A 6,000-nucleotide genomic window follows, 5' to 3' on the forward strand; every position below is an offset into this window, starting at 1 on the left:
CCAGACTCTGGAAGGTTCTGATGCTCTCCCATGAAGCTAATGTTCCATGAACCTTATTTCAGCCGGAGGAGTCTGCTCAGAGTGGCAAACATCTGTGGGGTTTGCCTGCCTAGCAACCATGTTCTCTTCTTAGGTAGCTTCCTTTGAAGAACATCCCCCTATGCTCACCACAGGCAACTTTGGCTTTTCACATTTTGACCTTTGGGACTAGGTGTGGGTCCCAACTAGGCCAGGCAGAGATTTCTTAGTCCAGAAATGAATCTTAACCACAACAAAGCCAGTAAAAAAAAAAAAATCATGGTGGCGGTTGTCCCTTCTGTGTGCTTCCAAACAGCTTATCTATTTGTGAGGCAGCAGCCTAGATTGTTCATAGACATACTGAGACTTTGCTAGAATCCAGAAGGGGGTTCACATCAGTGAAGACTCTTCCCATAGATCCACTGCTCTGCTCTCTCAGCAAAGGTTCTTGACCTAACTCCTTCACAGAAGTCCAGAGCAGTACAAAGTAGAGAATTTCAAGCCAGGAATTCTGGGTCATAAATCTGCCAGGAGTAGTAAATCACTTCCCTCTTAGACCCTCGGTCTCTTTCTCCCTAACACAAGGAACTAGGACCAATGCCCACAAAGGGGCCTTCTGTGTTAGCTCAGCAGAAATTGACCCCCTGAATCTCGGGCATTGGCAAAACAAAGCTCACATTGCGGGGGCCACTAAAGCTTTGAGTTTAAAGCAGTTAATCCCTTGGCTGATGACTGGAACAAAGAGGATTAACCTCAGCTAAGACAGTCACCATCCAAATATAGAGCAACCCCAAGAACACAGGAGACACAGAATACACCCGACCTTCTCTCAGACTGACTTTTTCTCTTGTGTTCTTTCTCTCTTGGCTGTTAGTAAAGGCATAGTTTAACCAGCTCCTAAAAGCTAAGAGGTTAGATTGTCAGGATCTCCTCCTGGTCCTTCCACTGCCTTCCTAAATTCTCCAACCCAGCATTCATTGATCCTCCTTTGAAATACACACACTCAAGGTTCTCCATGTCTAATACTAAATAAACAAAGCATACATGCACCATGTGCCAGCAACCACGTCAGACGTCTGAGCTAAGACAGCAGCCAAGATGGCAGTCTCAACTCTGAGACCAATGGGAATGCTCCTGTTGTAAGCTGTAAGCATCACTCAGTACTTCATACCATCACCGCCTTCAGGGTTCTCCCACAAGCCCAGGATGCAGATCTTACAGTGACCAGTCCACAAGTGAGAAAACAGGGACTGAGCAGTTAAAGGTTGGGCATGAGGTTATGTAGCCGATAAGTATCATGGAAAGGCTCTTGGTTTCCAAATGATAGAAAATTCTAGAACATTCCCAACATTTTGTAGAAGAAACAGTGGGAGAAAGAAAAGGGGGTGCTGGATTTTGGTCTCTTGAGAGGGTATATGTACTCTCAGAATATCTAGAAAGACCCTGGAACTAGAGTTTCAGACAGTTGTGAGCTGCCATGTGGGTGCTGGGAATTGAACCTAGATACACTGGAACAGAAAACAGTGTTCTTAACTGCTGGGCCATCTCCCCAGGCCTTAATTCTGTCCTTATTTAAATTTAAAGCATTTCTAAAGAGCAGGAAACCTGAGTGATTTCAGCTGTCACATTTTTTTTTTTTTAATCTCTGTGTGAAGAAGAAACATAGAAGGACTTTTCTGCCATGTGTGGCCATAAGCTTACAAAAAACTTGTTTATAAAGCTCCAGACTCTGTGGTGGTGGCAATCATACTAGTCATGGCAAAGGTGTCAGTGGGTACTGTCAACTGTTTAACTTGGCTCAGCCCTTTCCAGGGCCAATCAGTGGTCCACCCATTCTCATGTCCATTCTCAATCCAACAAAAGAACTATAATGTGGCCACGCCCACCTGAAGTGATGCTGGAAGATGCAGTCTGCATAGTCAGGATATGGAAGAAAGGATTTCTAATGAACAATTTGCCAGTATTTGTCACAGACTCCAGAAGCAAATAGTCAATATGGTTATTTCTGAGTAGAGAAATTAAAGCAGTGTGCTTAGCTGTACAGTGGGAGTTATGGATGGCCTATACTCTTCCTGACTTCCTAGATGTCTATAATGTGGTTTCAGTATAATCAAAACATCTGAGAGAAGTGAGTGAGCTCAAGTCCCTAATTGATAAGGATTTGGACAGCATAGGTAGAACCACATAATCCAGGCAACTGGTTGGGAAATAAACCCACCTGGTGCTAGTCCTTGCCTCTCTAGAATGCAGAACAGTCAGGCCCCACTATAAGCTTATGAATCAGCAAGTCCTTTTTAAATGTCAGCGTTCAGGGGAGGCACTGTTGAAGCTCACCCCTCTCCCACGCTGCTTCAAACAGAGCACCTGGGTATTTCCATATCACCCATTCTGTGCAGTAATGTTCTAGAAGCTTCTTTTTCTTTGTTAAATGTTTTCCAGAATCTTCGACTTAAAGCCTCATCAAATGACCCACCATACTTGGTCAGGGTTATGGCTTCCTCTCTGAATGGCTGTCTGTGATCACAGCCAAATTAAACTCGTGAACGACTCAGGTCACACATAGCCAAGCCTGTGACCGGGGAGCTAAGGGTTCAAGGGGCCATTTTTGAGGGACAGAAAACTGAGTTACTCTGCATGGTAAAGTGGCCCTTGAGTTTTTTCCTACTTGATACACACAGCAATGACTTTGAAACTAGAAGAACTTCCAGGGAAACTCCTTTGTGTGCACTCATGAAGCAGTAAGACCTGGCCTAGACCTCCGTGCGAATGAACTCACATCTTCTTCCCCGTGTTCTACAGAGTAGGTAAGTCCACTATTATTCCCATTTTTCTGATTAAGAGACTGAGGCTCAAGGCTGCCACATGACTTACACGAGTCTAATATGAATAAGAAGCAGAGCCCAGATGGGAACCTATGCAGACTGGCCTTAGGGTCCCTGGGTCTGAGTCATCTCAATATATCATCCCAGGGATAGCGGTGCAATGTCCCTGAGCCCTCCAGGGTTAAGATCAGGAGTTCCTGGCACTGCTGCATCCTCTCCTCCTCCATCACCCAGACCCAGAACTCTCCCTAGAACATACCACTTTTTCCTCTCCCTCAGACCGGGGCTATACTCCAGCAAGGTTCCCCATGTCTGTGCCATCTGCTACACTGCAGATCAGGCAAAAGTCAGCTTCTGTGGCTGGCAATAGAGCAGAGGCCTCGGGCAAAGCAGGAGAGACGACAGGAGTAACCTTCACTGGACCCGGACTCTGGGGCACAGCCAGAAGAGTCCCAGAATACTAAAGTATTCAAAGGAAGCTACTGACGGACCTGCCCAGCCTGGGAAGCTGGGAAGCTCCTAAGACAGTTTCTGGACCTAATGATGAAGTGAACCCAGGCCCGATTTTCCTGTTCTTTCTTGACCTTTCATAGATGCTTGTGTTTCTACAGCCCCGCTGTGGACTCTGATTATATATAGATAGTTTACTTACTGTAAGGTCTTAGGTAAGTTATTTTCTTCTCCAAGGCTAGATAAGGAGTGTAGATTCCTTGCTTTCTAAGCTCCCTTCAGCTTTGGGACATTAAGGTCTAACACCGCACAGGCCTTTTACTCCCTTGGACATGTCCCAGACCTGAAAAGGAATCTGCTCACCTTTTCCCAAAGCAAAACCAGCCCACCTGCAAGGAATAATGCACAGCTCCATTACCCTGGGAAGGTCCCCTTCCTTCTCCTTAGCAGATTCATTTGCAGCTTCCACCATGGAAAGATCAGAATTGTGATACCCTCCTACCTACAGGAGTTCAGGAAGCCTGGAGTTTCCTGAACTTGCTAACCACACAAGGATGACAACAGAGACAGCACCCAGCTCCCACAATGTACAGTCTGTTTCACCCACTGGACACCTGAGGTTCAAGGCTACAAGTCTGGAAAAACCACCTTGTCCTATAGCTATGCAGCGCTGATAGAAACACGGTTGTGTAAAGATACTTGTGTCTCTGAGCCTCACGTTTTCCCATCCCTAAAATGGATGCAGGAGGAAAGATGTAATGTCCTAAAAGACACTAGGTTCTGAGGCATTAAGCAGTCACCACGACCTTGTGCAGGCTGAAGAGGTTGTGCACACAGGAACTGGTGGCAGGCACAGCAGAGATCTCTGTAACAAACAGGTAGCCTCCAAAGACACAAGGCCCAAAGGCAGAAGACAGGAGGAGAGAGACGTGAGCCTGTGACATGCTGATGACCAAGTCATCACTCTGTATTTCCTGCCCAAGCCAATATGGAGCAAACACGACAACCCTTGTCCAGGAGAACAAGGACAGTGGTGAATGCTCACAGGTATATCTGTAACCACACACGGTGCACATGTGTGTCTGCATTGAGGAGAAAGAGAACCTCCAGGTACAGTACCATGCAGCAGATATTATGGGAACAGTCCCCAAGGAACTCCAACAAGAAAATCAGTGTCTACACACTCCAGGCGACCAAGAGAGTCCCATCATGAAATGCCAACACACTAGGCCACACTGCAGGACTAACTGGCTTATAATAGAAAACAGCCTGATTTCCCTCAGGGTCATGTGGGCCATCTCTAGCCTACGGGGTCATTATTATTCTACTCTCTAATGCTGAACACTAGAGGCCTCATACAAAACACCTACCTATCACTGCTAATGTCACATGTGAGTTCTTGGGTCTCCCTCCTGCTGATATGGTGATGCTCTGCCTAACACTGGGTTCAGCACAATTCCAAATCAGAGAGTGAGGGGAGAAGACATTTATTATTCCTCTTGTCATCATCATCATCAATGTTACTGACATTATCACCATTACCATCACTGTCACCTTCACAATCATCGTCATCATCACCATCACCCTCGTCCTCATCATTTGATAGCTGAGAAAAGCAAAGCCCCACAGAAATTAAATGACTTGCTCAAGTTTTCACAACTAGAAAGTAGCAAAGCCTGAGTTCAAATTCAGCTCAGTCTAATGCCAAACCATCACCTCATCAAAAACTCCCTAATTTAAATATAAGATGGACTGACTTGTTTTTCTGAGTTTATATTTGTCTATTTTGTATTGCTATAACAACATATCTGGAGCAGGGAACTTTATGAAGAGCTATTGACGTTACATGTGGTTTGGGAAGTCTAAAGTCCATGACTGGGTGATGCCATTTGGTCAGCTTCTGGTGAACTCCAACATGTCAGAGAAGCAGGCAAAAGACCAGACATGTGAAAGGGACCTTGCTTTATAGGGCCTGTTCCTATGAGAGTTAAGTTACTCCAACACTAATGTCTTTGGAGGACAATGGCCCTGTGAGCTTAATTACCTTGCATAAGCTCCACCTCTTAAAGGTTCCAGCAACTCATTTCTATCACACCAGAGAGCAAGGCAAAGGAATCTTTGAGGCTGTTGTATGAATTTTCCATAGAGACAGAAACAAAGTCCTCTGTCCCTGACAAGGTCCCCAAGTTGAGCATGGTGTACAAATAAATTTATTAGGCTCACATACAGAAGCACAGGTGAGATATTACTGACAGGAGAATGGGGGACTCAAAACAACCACATCACCAAAGGTCACATAGATAATGACTTCCCGTGGCTACATAGATGGAGTTCCCCCATTCAGTCAATGTTCCAACCTCAGATCACAGACCTCAACACCTCTACATCTTGATATCTTCAACCTCTGCATCCTAAGACCATAAGATCATACACAGCTGGGGCAAAGTGCATACAGTGGAAAAGACATGGTACAGAACTAGGTGACTGGAATACCAGATGAGGGTCAAATGACCATCCTCATGCTCTCTATGAGAGAATCTCAACCTTGTTGAAGATCTCTTAGAGTAACCGGGGTGGTCTGATTAAGAGAGTAATGGCTATTATTTTCACATAAACTAAAACTAAACTATAGGTTTCCAATCTTTCTTTACCATATTCTCTCTCTCTCTCTCTCTCTCTCTCTCTCTCTCTCTCTCTCTCTCTCTCTCTC

General features: G+C 45.2%; 1 protein-coding gene across 6 annotated transcripts in view; it reads right to left on the bottom strand.

The window, feature by feature from the left end:
- Sv2b (synaptic vesicle glycoprotein 2B) overlaps positions 1 to 6,000 on the bottom strand; it is a 174,085-nt gene that overhangs the window by 160,916 nt on the left and 7,169 nt on the right. The gene's annotated exons all lie outside the window — the stretch shown is intronic.

Source organism: Mus pahari, chromosome 1 (genome assembly GCF_900095145.1).
Source record: "Mus pahari chromosome 1, PAHARI_EIJ_v1.1, whole genome shotgun sequence".
NCBI classification, from domain to species: Eukaryota; Metazoa; Chordata; class Mammalia; order Rodentia; family Muridae; genus Mus; species Mus pahari.